The 16968-nt window shown below is 41.4% G+C and overlaps 1 long non-coding RNA gene across 1 annotated transcript; it reads left to right on the top strand.

The window, feature by feature from the left end:
- The first annotated feature begins 563 nt into the window (after positions 1-563).
- On the top strand, positions 564-2403 carry LOC125448571 (uncharacterized). The gene is made up of 3 exons (XR_007246734.2): positions 564-720; positions 927-1094; positions 1224-2403. It is a non-coding gene; the product is annotated as an uncharacterized LOC125448571 (long non-coding RNA).
- The last annotated feature ends 14565 nt before the right edge of the window (positions 2404-16968 follow it).

The following is a 16968-nucleotide window of genomic DNA, read 5'->3' as shown; positions in this document are numbered from 1 at the left end:
GAGTGCAAACCTCTCATTGATTGTTGTGAACCTGAATGATAATAAATGCAAGATTCAGGAGTGAAACTGCTGTCAGCAGCTCTGGGGAATCTGGACAGTAAAATATAGAAATTGGAGTCAGTATCCAAACGTTTGAAATTGTGCTTCTAACAACTAGATGCTGAAAACTTCTTTATTATTGTCACAAATAAGAATAAGAACTGGGATTTCCTCTGATTCTTTTTTCTCTTTCTAATCCTGGACTATCTGACAATGCTCTCTTAGACCTTTGTGCTGAGGATCTTGCCTCCATTCTCGGTATAAACCAGTCACCGACAGAACTAAACCTCAGTAATAATAAGCTGAAACATTTAGGAGCTAAACTACTGCCAGAGGCTTTGTACAATCTGAATTGTAAAATACAGAAGTTACTCTAATTACCAAACTCCGGAGATTGTGTCTATAACTAAATTATAAAAAACTTATTTTGTAGTTAAAAGCTAAATCGTGCAAGTAATGATCAGCAGTGGGGCTTTACTCTGATTCCTATTATTTCTTTCTCTCTTGTCCCAAGATTCTACAGAAATGGTCTGACAAGATCTTTTCAGGCACTCAGCTCTGCTCTCATTAAAACTAGTCTTTAACAGACCTGAATCTGAATGATAACAATTTTGGAGATTCAGGAGTGCAACTACTGTGTCCAGTTCTGAGGAACTCGGACTGCAAAATACAAAAACTGCAGTAAGTACTAGACTTTGTGCTATTGTGTTGATACGAATTGATAGCTAATTCTGTACATGATTATTGCTATCAACAATTGTTATTAGAAAAAAAACTTTACAATATCAGCATCTGTATTACTGACAAACACTGCACATTATTACAATTATCCATGCTAATAAACTTTGATTCTTACTTTGATTCATTTCTCTTTCCATTCTGTCCAGATTGTGTAACATCAGCATCATAGATCCTTGTGTTGACGATCTCTCCACTGCTGTCAGTCCACACCAGTCACGGAAAATTCTGGATTTGGGATAGAACTGCATCATAAGCAAATTTGTTGCCACTGTCTCCTGCCTCGCGCAGACCTTAAAAGATTTGGAATGGACTGGGTGAGTCTTTGTCTTTATGATCCTAGCACTTCAGTAATGTATGTCACTGATTTTTGCCGTATTACATCCATCTTATTTATGGTTGTGTTCAATCTGTTTATTTCTTGTTTCTTCGTCAATCTTTTACAGGCTGTTGGGGAATCAGTTCTGTCCAAATGGAAAGATTCAACAGGAGTCAGCAGAGGAATCTACAACTGGACTGACTGTATCAGTGGGTGTATGATTCAGACTCTTCAAGGCTGGAACACAAAAGTACGAAAAAGACCAAAACAACTTTCACATTGTAGGGTTGGCAAGGACCTAAGGGGTTAGAACAGAAAGAGTCATAATGTAAAGACTGAGCGGCACAACACATGGCTGCAGGCCTACAGGAGCAGGAAGTAAAAGTCAAGAAGAAAACCTGTGTCTGCCTCCCGCCAACCCCAATCTGAGAAACAGCTGTGGTCTGTTTTTCAGTTGAAAATGAATCTACTATTTAATGTAAGGTAGGAGACTGCAAGGTTTAAGTTAGTGTCTCTGAGAGAAGAGATAGACTAAGGACAGAATACAACACAATATTTATAACTCGGAATGGAAAACATCGGACATAGGTTCAAACAGGTAGCAGGAAATCGGTTGAAACTAGCCAACAGGCCCTCAGAAAACCCACAATATGGACAGGGGTCAGGGTTGAGTTTGCACCTTCTGACCAATCGGAACATCATGTGCCTCCTATTGATATTTAATCAGAAAGTTATACATTTAGCACTACAATATAATTTGATTCAGAGAAGTATGCTAAACTTTTATTACCTTCAGGGAACTTTTAATCAGCTATGGATGAGTTTATCCTGCTTAACTGTAATAAAGCTGTGTTTTCCTCAAGGATGTCTAAACTTCCAGCAATCATGATCAAACACTAGTTTAGAACACAGACACATGCACCAAGGCTAGTGACAGGTATGTGGTCTACCTAAAATCATGCATGTAATTATATTTTCTATTAAAGTCACAACTATATCCATAATCACCTGTCGCTCATTGAAAAAATAACAGTCCCCAGCAGATGGGGATCATGCTGTGACTGTGTGTGAGGTAGTGATATTCAGTCCGGCAAAGGGAGATTGCTGATAGTTGTGTGCATGGTAATTGACATGGTCCTGAGTGTAAGCGTCTTTAACACAACTTGTGTCAAGCAGTTAGTTCCCAGCATATATTATTGATGAACTATTGATGAAAAGGTGGAACAGCCTTGTAATATGCCTTTTGTAATTTGTAATATACAAATTACTAGCAATGAAATATGCTTGGTTAGTAACCTTATGTTCAATTCCAGTATATATTTCTATTATTATTTTTAATTGTGTTCATTTGTATAATTGTATTATGTTGAATTGTTAATAAGATGTGTTCAATTATATAATGGATTTATCATCACTTGTGTAAATCTCAAACTCATTAAGCTTTCTTTAGACATGTACTTTGCAGATACAACATGCATCTTTATTGTCAACATAAGGTACAGAGAGTGAAGGTTAATTTTCTCCTTTGCAATCTATCCGTTGGGTCACTGAATATCAGCTTTCTAACAATCTTATAATACAGTGATTGGAGCTGGAGCCTTTCTTCCATCCGCACAAACACACTCGGTTAGACAACTTCTTCCTCTATTATAGTTTGTCTCAATAGACCTCTGACCAATTGAATGCGCTTCCTCTCTGTGGACAGAGAGCCTTTGATTTGTATCTGCTCACCTGCAGTTCACCTTTTTCTGAGCTAAATGATCAGACGTGATTGTATTACTACTAAGCCACAACAAACACTGGTACAGAAAGAAGCAACAGTCGAACTGTGATTCAGATGTCAAGGAATACACAGGGATTTAGATATAATGTGGCAGAAGTTCAACACTCTGATAAGAATCCGGTTTGAATCTTGGGACATGAACCAATGTTTGGTTCTAATTTAGGTCAGGTGAAGCTGAAATGCTGGTATCTAAGGAAGAAGCCAGAGCTCAGACTGTCCAGAGAAGAGAAGATAACAAAACAGCTCACAGTAACAGGGAAATCGTACAGTGCAAAGGGAGGCCAGGACTAATGGAAAGCAGGGCTCCAGCCTCACCTACTTCCTAGCTCTTGGCTGGAGCCTGTAAGTTATCATCCTTCAGGTAACAATCCAAAATTTTTATTTCAACATAGTAAAGGTATCTTTAACTTTGAATCAGTGTTCCACATACTCGCTTTTTGCTAGCTGGAGAGAATTATCTTCAACTGTCCTGTAATATTGACCTCAAGCCCATTGTTATTGATCTCTCTGTTAGGAGTTAATGCTTTATAATGGCCTGAACAGAGTAACTCCTCCCTAAACTGTTTCCTATTTGAATCCATTCTTCCTGAAATAAAGATATCAAAACTCTACACTGTTTACTATGTGTCATCTCACCAAAGCACTGTTCTTTTATGGGAAATCTTGCCCACTTCTAAACTCTAACCTCATCAAACAAAGGCTTTACTTCCTAATTGTTTGCTGTATCTGTGTGATATAAACCTAAGTGTTGGCACGATGGCTCAGTGGTTATCACTGCTGCTTCACAGCGCCAGGTACCTGGGTTTGATTCCAGCCTTGCGTGACACATTCTCCCTGTGTCTGCATGCGTTTGCTCTGGTTTTCTCCCCCAGTCCAAAGATGTGCAGGTTAGATGAATTGCCCACAGGGATGTGTAGATTAGGCAGGTTACGGGGAGATGAGTCTGGGTGGGATGCTCTGAAGTCAGTGTGGAATTGTTAGGCCAAGGGGCCTGTTTCCACAATGTAGGGATTCTACGAAGTGTTTTATATTTGTGTAGGTCACCCAGGCTGCCCTGTATCAGATAGTGTAGAGGACTGTCATAGATTACAGCAGAATAAAGATAGATTGGAGAGTTGGGCAGATAAATGGCAGATGGAGTTCAATCTGGGCAAATGCGAGGTGATTCACTCTGCAAGATTTCATTCAAGAGCAAACTATACAGTAAATGGAAAAGTCCTAGGGAAAATTGATGCTCAGAGAGATCTGGGTATTCAGGTCCATTGTTCCCTGAAGGTGGCAACGCAGGTCAATAGGGTGGTCAAGAAGGCATACGGCATGCTTTCCTTCATCAGACAGGGTATTGAGTACAAGAGTTGGCAGGTCATGTCACAGTTGAATAAGACTTTGATTCACCCACATTTAGAGTACTGCATACAGTTCTGCGTACCAAGAGGATGTGGATGCTTTGGAGAGGGTGCAGAGGAGGTTCACCAGGATGTTGCCTGGTATGGAGGGTGCAAGCTATGAAGAGAGGTTGAGTAGATTAGGATTATTTTCATTAGAAAGAGGGAGATTGAGGGGGGACCTGATTGAGGGCTACAAAATCAAGAGAGGTATCAACATCGTGGACAGCAAGAAGCTTTTTCCCGGAGTGGGGGACTCAATTACTAGGGGTCATGAGTTCAAAGTGAGAGGAGGAAAGTTTAAATTAGATTCCCTACAGTGTGGAAATAGGCCCTTTGGCCCAACAAGTCCATACTGCCCCTTGGAGCTTCCCACCCAGACTCATCCCCCTATAACCCACACACCCCTGAACACTATGGGCAATTTAGCATGGCCGATCCACCTAGCCTGCACATCTTTGGACTGTGGGAGGAAACCGGAGCACCCAGAGGAAACCCACGCAGACATGGGGAGAATGTGCAAACTCCACACAGACAGTCACCCGAGGCTGGAATCGAACCCAGGTCTCTGGCGCTGTGAGGCTGCAGTGCTAACCACTGAGCCACTGTGCCGCCCCTAAAGGGGAGATATGCGTGAAAAGTTCTTTACGCAGAAGGTGGTGGGTGCCTGGAACACGTTGCCAGCGGAGGTGGTAGACGCAGACACGATAGTATCATTTAAGATGTATCTGGACAGGGATATGGATGGGCAGGGAGCAAAGGGATACAGACCCTTAGGAAATAGATGACAGGCTTAGACAGAGGATCTCAATCAGCGCAGGCTTGGAGGACTGAAGGACCGGTTCTTGTGCTGTAATTTTCTTTGTTCTATGTTCTTTATATCCCAACAGTCTCCAGCCTTCTTTAGTTCATGAATATTTTGCTAATCCATATCGTACAATGGACAATACACAGCATTATACTTCCACCATCTGCTAGTTTTTTTTCACTCACCTTAACTATGTGTTCCCTTTGCAGAGCCCTACTGTCCAACTCATCAACATCTTTCTTAACTTTGTCTTGGTGTGAATCCAAATTTTGAATATGAAGGTCCCAGCACTGATCTCTTTGACATTCTACTAGTTACAATTGAACAACCTGGAAATGAACTATTTTTCCTGAATTTTTGTCTCTCATAGAGACTCAATTCTCACTCTGAACTAACATATTAATCCCAACACTATGTGCTCTTACATTGTAACTTTATTTCTGGTCAGTTATAAGATGTCTTTTAGAAATTCAAATATACCAGAGATGGTGGAAGTATAATACTGCGTATTGTCCATTATACAATATGGAAGAGCAAAATATTCATTAATTAAAGAAGGCTGGAGAATGTTGTGATACAAAGAACAAAGGATATACCACATCTACAGACAATGGATTAATTAGATGACATAATTTGCATTTCAAAAAACACTTTTGGCTTTGCTTTATTTTCTAAGAAGTTTCTCAATACAATGCTAGTACCTCCTGAAAAGGCCATTGCAGCAATATTTTTTTTCCAATGATAAATGTTAGACTAGCAGGCACATTATTTCTTGTTTTCTGTTTCCTTTCTGTGCATTGAGGAAGCGAGTCCTTCACCTTAACCGCAGTCAGTGGCAGGAATTGAGCCTTATTAGTCAGTGACTGGATTTGAACCTCAGTCAGTGACAGGGCAATTGAACCTGTGCAGTTTCTATTGCTAAGCATCACAAACCAGCTGACCAGCTAACCAATGCAATTGCAGAAGGTCAAGGTGAGAATCGAATCAGAAACTGGCAGTCCCATCCAGAAGGACACTGCAGATGAGACTGTACAACTCAGAGGGCTGGACTATTGATCAATACCAAAACAGAGATGTGGTTGAATGAAAGGAGGTTGTTGTAATTTTAGCCCCTGGCTGGTAAAACAGTGAGAACTATTTTACTGAATGGAAATTAAAACCATCAGGACTGTTACACAATGAGAAATGAACAGACATCAAACATAGCATACAATTTGAAACACTACATTTCATTTTCACAAGTGCAATCCTTCTCAGCCATAACAGGATTGGCCATTCTGAGTGAGAGCACAGGCTAATATTAACTTAGTTTGGAAAGAACGTTTAACTTTTTTTTTTAAAACCAAAGTCAATATCAAAATGAAGGGAGATTTCAGCTTCCTCTTCATCTCTTCCCTAAATTTGGCTTGTGTAGCTGCATAAACACACATGTTTGTACAGGAATTCAATTGTCAAGATGTTAACAGTAATATCAAACAAAAAGCCATTCAACTAAAATACTTTCCATGCAGGAGTATGCCCTGCAGTTTTTATATACAAAGACGCATCGGCGTGAAAGCCATAGGCGATGTTAGAAATTATTTGGCAGGGTCATATGCAATCCAGAAGGATATGTTGTGCAAAGCAATAATGGCAGAAAGTACGGTTACAATCATAGTGGCGGATCTCACTGTACAATAGTTTGATTTAAAACTTCTGACAACATATCATTACATATTGGTCAATTGTAAAGAAGACAGTAAACCATACAGGAATATCCATGTGGTAGAATTAATGCACAGGATGAACTTACAAACAGCATTGTAGGACAGAAATAAATATGGAAAGTGACAGCACCAACAGATCTACAATTTAAGACTTTATCCAATAAATTTTTAGTCAGAAATCTGCCAGACTGTGAAATTCGCGGCAATGTATCCTGTCAAATCTCAGGGGTCAGATTAATTTTAACACTAAGGTATTTTAACACAAGTTCTCAGGAAGGGTCACTAGACCCGAAACATTAACTCAGTTTTCTCCTCCACAGAAGCTGCCAGACCTGCAGAGCTTTTCCAGCAACTTTGTTTTTGTTCCTGATTTACAGCATCCACAGTTCTTTTGGTTTTTATAAGGTATTTTAACATTTTGTCTCATCCATCCACCAGCAAGTGATCTTTTATCACTTATTCCCAGGATGGACATGCGTGTCATAACAGGGAATGCCCTGATCCTTTACATTTCATTCTCCCAGAGACACCAGAATGTCCACTGAGACAGACAAAGATTCACACAGCCAGGCACAGGCGCGTGCGCGCACACACACACACACACACACACACACACACACACACACACACACACACACACACACACACAATGGAAATACAATGACAAAGAACACTGCAAACAAAGTCTGAAATGTTAACTGCCATGGCTCTGTGTGATTGAACCTACTGTCAGCCAAAAATCAAGTGAGGATAAGATGTGCAGACGACACTAAGGTCGGTGGAGTTGTGGATAGTGACGAAGGTTGCTGTAGGTTGCAGAGAGACATAGATAAGCTGCAGAGCTGGGCTGAGAGGTGGCAAATGGAGTTTAATGCAGACAAGTGTGAGGCAATGCACTTTGGTAGGAGTAACCAGAAGGCAAAGTACAGGGCTAATGGTAAGATTCTTAGTAGTGTAGATGAGCAGAGAGATCTCTGTGTCCATGTACACAGATCCTTGAAAGTTGCCACCCAGGTTGACAGGGCTGTTAAGAAGGCATACAGTGTTTTAGCTTTTATTAATAGAGGGATCGAGTTCCGGAACCAAGAGGTTATGGTGAAGCTGTACAAAACTCTGGTGCGGCCGCACTTGGAGTATTGTGTACAGTTCTGGTCACCGCATTACAAGAAGGATCTGGAAGCTTTAGAAAGGGTGCAGAGGAGATTTACTAGGATGTTGCCCGGTATGGAGGGAAGGTCTTACGAGGAAAGGCTGAGGGACTTGAGGCTGTTTTCATTAGAGAGAAGGTTGAGAGGTGACTTAATTGAAACATATAAAATAATCAGAGGGTTAGATAGGCTGGATAGAGAGAGCCTTTTCCCTAGGATGGTGACGGCGAGCACGAGGGGGCATAGCTTTAAATTGAGGGGTGAAAGATATAGGACAGATGTCAGAGGTAGTTTCTTTACTCAGAGAGTAGTAAGGGAATGGAAAGCTTTGCCTGCAACAGTAGAAGATTCGCCAACTTCAGGTACATTTAAGTCGTCATTGGACAAGCATATGGACGTGCATGGAATAGTGTAGGTTAGATGAGCTTGAGATCAGTTTGACAGGTCAGCACGACATCAAGGGCCAAATGGCCTGTACTGTGCTGTAATGTTCTATGTTCTATGTTTGTGAGCTAAGTAAAATAGCTTTATTGCTAAATAGCTTCATGTTTGGTCAAACATTGAAACATTCAACACAGATGACAATCAAGAGGATTAAAATCATTGCAGTGGGAGGAAATTAAAAAGAAAACTATTAAAACAAAATAATTTATGGGGATGCACTGGCAGGTCAAATAAAGGAAAATTTATAGAGGCCATTCAATATTTTAAGAATGAGGGACGAACCTGGGGAAGCATAGGAGCCATTAAGGAGCACTCTATTAATCTGCCAGTGGATGTGTAATATGTGAACACAGCTCTTAATGAATAATTTGCATTCGTCTTCACAATGGAAAAGGATGACAAGGGGACGGATGTCAGATTGGATAGACTAAATGTTCAGATCAAATCACCGTTACGAAAGCGTCAGTTCAGCAACTCTAAAAGTGGATGAACATGAAGGCACACGTGAGTTGTATCCTATGCTGTTGAGGGAGTCCAGGAATGATAGATCAAAGGCCCTGGCAGTAATTTTCAAACCTTCTTTATCCTCAGGTGGATTGCAAGATAACTGGGGAACTGCTGACATTATCCAAATGTCATAATAATGGAGGAAGCAGTACACCAGGAAATTAGAGCCCAATCAGTGCAACCTCAGTGATGGGTAAGTTATTAGAAAGAATTCTTGTCAATACAGATGTTAATCGGGAGAGTCAAAGAGAATTCAATAAGGGAATGTGGTGTTTGATAACTTTTTTTCCGGCTGGACTGCACAGAACTTGGTGTTGAGGTCTTTGTTATTTATGGTGTTTTCAGGGTTTGGAAATAAATGCAGGTGCTATGATCAAGAAGTCTGCACATGACGTGAAAATTGGTCGGGTAGTAATACTGAGGAGGAGGGTGTAAACTGGAGGAGAATATCAACAGATTGGTCAGCTCTGCAGAGCAATGACAAATGGAATTCAACTTGGAAAATAGTGAGAGGTTATATACTTGGGAAAGGCTAACAACAGCTGCACCATGAACAGTCGGACCATGGAAAGTAATGAAGCTCAGTGGTAATTTGGGATATAAATCCACAGACCCCTGATAATACAGCACAGGTAGATAAAATAGTTAAGAAGGCAGATGCGATCCTTGCATTTATTAGCCAAGGCATAGAATAAAAGAGCAAGGAGGATATGCTGGAATTTTATAAACTGTTGTTCAGGTCAGTTTGTTACCAGACTACAGGAAGAACACGACTGGACGAGAGATAGTGCAGAGAAGATTTACCAGGTTGCTGCTTGTGCTGCAGGGTCGAAGCTATGAGAAATATCAAGTGACATAGTGAAGGTTTAGTGGCGAGGTCAGGCTGCTGTTGAGGCCATATCTCATCCCCAATTTATCAGAGGGACTGATTACACAAGACAATTGGGAAGAGATTTATCAGGATGCTGCTCAGATCATCCAGCATGAGCAATGAGGAATTATTGGATAAACTGAGTTTTTTTTGACTGCAGACAGTTGATCAGAGACCAGGTAGAAGTCCATAAAATTTAAAAGAAGGTTTATACAGCTAGGAAAGGAGGCACATTTTCCATCAGTAGAGGGGTTTATAATAAATATGGGAATGTTTTACGATAACAGGTAGAAAGATAAAACGAAATTGAGAACAATCTGACTCCGAAGAACTAAGAGTCTCACGCTCACTGCTACAATGGATGTTTGAGTTAAAAGCTTTCTTACTATCCATATGGTATTTTGACAATCACTTGCATTGCCATAACCTCTAGAACTAAAGGCTAAGAGCTGACAAGTTGGATTTGTGTACTTGAGTCTTCATTGACTGACATGGCTATTGTTTGACATAGCTCCCTCTGTGCTGTGAAGAGCAAAAGAACAAAAGAAATAGGAGCAGGAGTTCGTCTGTTGAGCCTGCTCCACCATTTAATACAAACTTGGGCTGATCTCATCTTAATCTCAACTCCACTTTCCTCCCCAATCTGAGTGCTTGAATGACTACTGCCTGGTGGCTCTGACAGCCACCATTTTGAAGTTCTGTGAGAGGTCAGTAATGGCACACATCAACTCCAGCCTTCCAGATTGCCTCAAATCAATTTAATTTGTCAGCCGTTGAAATAAATCCATGGCATATGGCATCTCCCTGGCTCCTCGTTTATCCCAAGAACATCTAGATAACCAAAACATTTGTGCATTACTCCTAGTTATAGACTTTGGTTCCATCTGCACCTTATTTCCAACAAAACCCATTTCCTGAGTTTCAGATCTAGGAAACTGCCTTCACCTCTGATACTGGATCCTCAACTTCCTGACCCACAGACCAAGATCAATAGGGCAGGCAACAACACCTTGTGCACGATAATCCTCAACCTCGGTGCCATGCAAGACTGTGTATTCAGCCCCTGCTATACTCCTTATACCATCACAACTGTGTGGCCATATTCAGTTCTAACTCCATTTACACATTGGCTGATGACACAAGCACAGTGGGTAAGGTCTCAAACAACAATGAGACAGAGTGTAGGAAAGAGAAAGAAATAGAGATGATGTAAAGACAGCAATCTCTCCCTCAATGTCGGCATCAGGAGGTGGAGCGGAGGACACGGCTTCATCTGTATCAAACATGCTGAGGTGGAGGCCACTAAGAGCTTCAAGTTCCAAGACATATATATCACCAACATTCAGTCTGTCCATGTTGACACTACAGCCAAGAAAGCACACCAACTTCCTCAGAAGGCTAAGGAAAGTTGCCATGTCCACAATGACGCTTACCAATTTTTACAGATGCACCATATAAAGCATCCTATCCAGATGTATCACAGCTTGGTAAGGCAACTGCTGTGCTCAATAGCACAAGATATTACAGAGAGTTGTGAATTCAGCCCAGTCTACCACACAAAGCACCATTCCTTCCATTGATTCCGTACATACTTATCACTGTCTCAGGAAAGCAGCCAATATAATCAAAGACCACTCCCACCCCTGCTATATTCCCTTCCACTCTCTTCCATTGGGAAGAAGACACAAAAGTTTGAAAACATATACCAACTGATAAAAGAACTGCTTCTTCCCTGCTGTTATCAGACTTACGAATGGACCTATCATAGATTAGTGTTGATCTTTCTCTGCACCTTCTGTGTAGCAGTAATAACATATCAATCTGATGTACTTATGTATGGTACGACTTGTACTGGATAGTATGCAAAACAATACTTTTCACTGTATTGCTGTACACGTGACAATTATAAATCAAATCAAATCTCCTTACCATATTTTTACGTCTGACATTGTCGATAAAATCCTTAAACTTTCACCACCTCATAATTAACATTTCCATCATGGGAAAAAGACTCCAACTATCCATTCTATCCACTCCTGTCATAATTTTGTAAACATCTATCAGGATCCCCCTCAGCCTCAGCATTCAAGTGAAAACAATGATTTATTAAACTGTCCATCACCATTCACGATGGGAGGTGGCAGGGTTGCACAGTTTGCATCTGGTCCATCGGTTGTACAGTCACTTCACCCTATCGTTTCTTATGTTTTCTGGCATTCAAGTATTTCTGTGTTCTAGCTTCACCGGGTTGACACCTTCCTCTCACGTATGCTTGGTTAACACCCTCCTGCACATTTCATTTAACCAGGTTTGATCCTTGGTTCCATGTCATAATTCATCTGCTGCTGCTGTGTTTGGAATGTACTTTCTTTAGAGCCTTGGTAAATTTGTGCAGTGCATCTTGTAGATGGTTCACTTTGCTGCTCAGTGATGCAGGAGGTGAATATTTGTGGATGGCTTGATAATCAAGCAGGCTGATTTAACCTGTAGGGTCTTGAGATACTTGAGTGTTACTGGAGCTGCATACATTCAGACAAGCGGAGCATTCCATTGCACAGATGGTAAACAGGCTTCTGGGAGGTAGGCGTGAGTTATTTGCTGCAGGAGACTTAGTCCCTGACCTGCTTTTGGAGCCACCCTGTTTATTTGGTGCGACCAGTTCAGTTTCTTCTCAATGATGACCTACAGGATGTTGTTACTGTTGGAAATGAGAAATGGTAATGCCATTGAACATCAAGGAGTGATGATGACATTATCACTTCTAGGTGATGGCCCTTGACTGGCACTTGTCTGATGCAAGTGTTATTTGTCACTTGAGAGACTAAGACTGGTGTTGTCCGGGTCTTGCTGCATTTGGACCTGGACTGCTTCAGTACCTGTGGAGTTAGGAATAGTGCTGAACATCGTGCAGTTATTCATGACCATTTCCACTTCTGACCTTATGTAAGAGGGATGTTCATTGAGGAAGCAGCTGAAGATGGTTGAACCAAGATTAGTCCCTGAAGAACTCCTGTGGCGATGTCCTGGAGCTGAGATTGGTGACACAGATGACGACAACCACCTTCCTTCTTGTTAGATATTACTGCAACCAGCAGGGATTTTAATTGACTGTAATTTTACTTGGACTCCTAATGTCACACTTTGTGCCAAATTCCATCTTGACGTAAAGGGTAGTTACTCTCTCTTCTCCTCTGGAGTTTAACTTTTTCGAACAAAGGCTGTAATCAGCTGAATGGCCCAAACTGTGTATTAATGATCAGGTTATGACTGACCAGGTATTGCTTGATAGCACTGTTGATGACGTCTTCCATCAAAATTTCATTTTCAGAGTTTTGTCAATCGTGTGATTGATTAGCTCTGTCAATCATTGATTGTGTACACAAGTAGCCCTGTTTTATAGCTTCACCAGGTTGTCACCTTACATACTGATATTCAGTGCTACTGTTTGCATACCCTTTTGAGGTCTTCATTAAACCAGGGACAATCCTCTGGTTTGATAGTAATGGTGGGGTGAGTGACATAGAGTCAGGGAGTTATACAGCATGGAAACAGACCCATCATACAACTCGTCCATGACGACTAGACATTCCAGTCTGACCAAGTCCTATTTGCCAGCATTTGGCCCATATCCCTCTAACCCTTTCTTATTCAAATGCCCATCTAGATGCCTGTTAATGCTGTAATTGTACCTACTTCCACCAATTCTTCTGGCAGCTCATTCAACACGTACACCATTTTCGGCATGAAAAATTTGCCGCTCGAGTCCCTTTAATTCTTTCCCTCTCACTTTAAACCTATGCCCTCTAGCTTTGGACTCCTGTACCTGAGGAAAAAGACTTTGACTATTTACGCTGTCCATGCACATCTGTCAGGATATCTCTCAGCCTCCAATGTTCCAGAAGAAAAAAAATAGCCCGAGCCTATCCAGTCTCTCCAGAGAACTCAAACCCACCAGTCAGAGATAATGGGCAGACTAACAATCATGCAATTCTGCTGCAGCTGATAGCCCACTGTACCTCATGGACACCTAGCCATAATTGTAAGATCTGTTTGCAGCCTGTTCCATTTAGCAGAGATAGTGCCACACAACATGATGGAAGGTCTATAAAATGTGTGGTCAGCAGATTAGTGACAAAGCAGCCAATGATATTTTTTCCCCCATTTGTTGATTCCCTCATCCCTTGCTGCAGCCCAGTCCAGTAGTTACGTCCTTTTGGATTGTACCAGATCAGACAGCTGGTGGTGCTGCTGAGCCTTTCTTGGCGATGGGCTCGGAAACCTCCGCCACACAGTACATTCTCAGTCTTTGCCACCTGTGAAATTGTGCTCAAGTAGAGAAAGTTGAGGGATGTGTAATTCATAATCAGCAGAACGTTTTCATGCTCATGCTTAATCTGATGCTATAACCTTCATGGTATCCAGGATCAATGCAAAGCACTTCCAGGTAGACCCCGTTCACCTCTGGACTGTATCCCAGGGAGCTGTTACCTCTGCTGGCTCTGTCCTTTCAGTAGGACAGGTCCTGCCCTGAGATGATATTGATGATGTCTGGGACATTGTCTGTGATTTAAAACTCAAACCAAACCAAATTGTTTTTTTCAGTTGAAGATTCCAAGGCACGGTGGCTCAGTGGTTAGCACTGCAGCCTCACAGTGCCAGGGACATGGGTTCAATTCCCGCCTCAGGTGACTGCCTGTGTGGAGTTTGCACATTCTCCCCGTGTCTGCGTGGGTTTCCTCCGGGTGCTCCGGTTTCCTCCCACAGTCCAAAGATGTGCAGGTTAGGTGGATCGGCCATGCTAAATTGCCCGTAGTGTTCAGGGGTGTGTGGGTTATAGGGGGGGGATGAGTCTGGGTGGGATGCTTCAAGGGGCGGTATGGACTTGTTGGGCCGGAGGGCCTGTTACCACAGTGTAGGGAATCTAATCATTACTTAATTAGTGTTCACTTCAATAATCAGAATACACATCTAATTATTGCTCAGTTTAGTAACTATAGTAACCAGCCGATTACTGCTCAGTTCAATAACAGCAATAAGCAGCCGATTTCTGTTCAGATCAGTAAACACACTACCTCAGCACTACCATACGCATCAAAAATACTATTTAAAAGGCCTGACTTCCTGTTGTCTTGCTGGATCACACCAGCATCTCCAGTAAAGAGTGACCAGCTCCTAACTCTGTCCAGACAGCTTCCAAACTGGATCTGGACAGTTATTCAAACATTTCTGGCTGTGAGTTTGCTCGCTGAGCTGGAAGGTTAGTTTTCAGACGTTTCGTCACCATTCTAGGTAACATCATCAGTGAGCCTCCGACGAAGCGCTGGTGTTATGTCCCGCTTTCTATTTATCTGGTTAGGTTTCCTTGGGTTGGTGATGTCATTTCCTGTTCTTTTTCTCAGGGGATGGTATATTGGCTCCAAATCAGTGTGTTTGTTGATGGAGTTACACTACACTGGACAAACTGGCAGAAAGCTAGCCACCAGAATACATGAACATCAACTAGCCACAAAATGACATGACCCACTATCACTCGTATCCTTACATACAGATGAGGAAGGACACCACTTTGATTGGGACAACACATCCATCCCAGGACAAGCCAAACAGAGACACTCACGAGAATTCCTAGAAGCATGGCATTCCAACCGGAACTCCATCAACAAACACATTGATTTGGAGCCAATATACCACCCCCTGAGAAAAAGAACAGGAAATGACATCACCACAGGAAATGACATCACCAACCCAAGGAAACCTAACCAGATAAATAGAAAGCAGGACATAACACCAGCGCTTCGTCAGAGGCTCACTGATAATGTTACCTAGAATGGTGACAAAACGTCTGAAAACTAACCTTCCAGCTCAGCAAGCAAACTCACAGCCAGAAACTCAACCTGAGCTACAAATCTTCTCAAAACATTTCCTAACAACAGTCAAGTTAGAGACATCTTTGAACAATGGTGAAGTGCACAAAGAGGACTGGCCAATGGACTAGCACAAGGCTTATGGCAAACTTGTACCATTTATATAAATGGCCTACCAATGACTATGTCTCACAAGTTCAATGATGTTGATGACATCTAGTGTGCACTAGATCCTTAAATGAATGTGTTACAGAAGTGATGGAATACTGCATAATTTGCTTCTTGTATTGAATCCCGCATCAAACATATCCAGCACCTGGCAGCTCCATAATACCAGTGTGCAGAAAGTATTGTGCATTTATACTAATGGTCTACATGATCCCAACCACCATCCTTGTGTGTGACTTGAGATACAAATTTTATGCAGAAGCTTTCAATATTGTATTGTTCATTAACAGCAAAGTCTCATTATTGAAGATCATAAATCCTTTGATCACAGCTACCTTATTGTCAGTAAACAAATCCACCCATTTGTTCAGTTAAATTTTAAGATGGAAATTTAATGAAACATGTGCACATATGATGAGTTTGGTTATTGCACCCAAAGTCAAATTATTATTTAACCTGAGCACTTTGAAAATATCCAACTACTTTTCTCTTGAATACAAACATTAAACACCTGTTCACTTTCATGACAATAATTTAACTGTTTACAAATGATCTTCAATGTAGATAATGAGTTCATTTTCAAATGCTTCCATCTATCTCACATGTAAAGAGTCTGGTGTATGAATGTCAGTGACTGTATGATGCTATGTCTATAGGCTGTGTTTCTGAAAAACCAACAGATTGTTCCAAACAGGAAATTACTTCAGGTCTTCACAAAAAGCAATGTACTGACTGCACTCAACTAGCCAACACTCAAAAACTAAAACTCAGTGGCCATCATTAGCCATGATTGAACAACGTGTTTAATAAATTCTAAACCATTCATGGACATCATTGCCTGGGCTGGCATTTATTGCTCATCTCTAGTGATTGCTGAGAATGTGTTGGTGGGCTGCTTTTTTGAGCTGTTGCTGTCCGCGTGCTGTACACAGGATTGCAATACTGTTATGGAAGAATGTGAGGCAGAAATACTTAAGGAATGGCCATATATTTCTAAATCATCAGTGATGGGCTTAAAAGGGAACTTGCATTGTGCGGTGATTTTCGTATCTTCGGCTCTTGTCCTTCTAGATGATTTTGGGTTTAGAAGGCTTTGCCCAAGGATCTTTGAGGAATTCCTGCAACACATCGAGGAGGTGGTACATTTTGCTACAAATGAGAGTCAGTGAAAATAAAATAGATGTGGTG

This window comes from Stegostoma tigrinum, chromosome 29 (genome assembly GCF_030684315.1).
Source record: "Stegostoma tigrinum isolate sSteTig4 chromosome 29, sSteTig4.hap1, whole genome shotgun sequence".
Classification (NCBI taxonomy): Eukaryota; Metazoa; Chordata; class Chondrichthyes; order Orectolobiformes; family Stegostomatidae; genus Stegostoma; species Stegostoma tigrinum.
The sequence above is the reverse complement of the archived record's forward strand: the minus strand, read 5'-3'. Positions and strand labels throughout refer to the sequence as shown.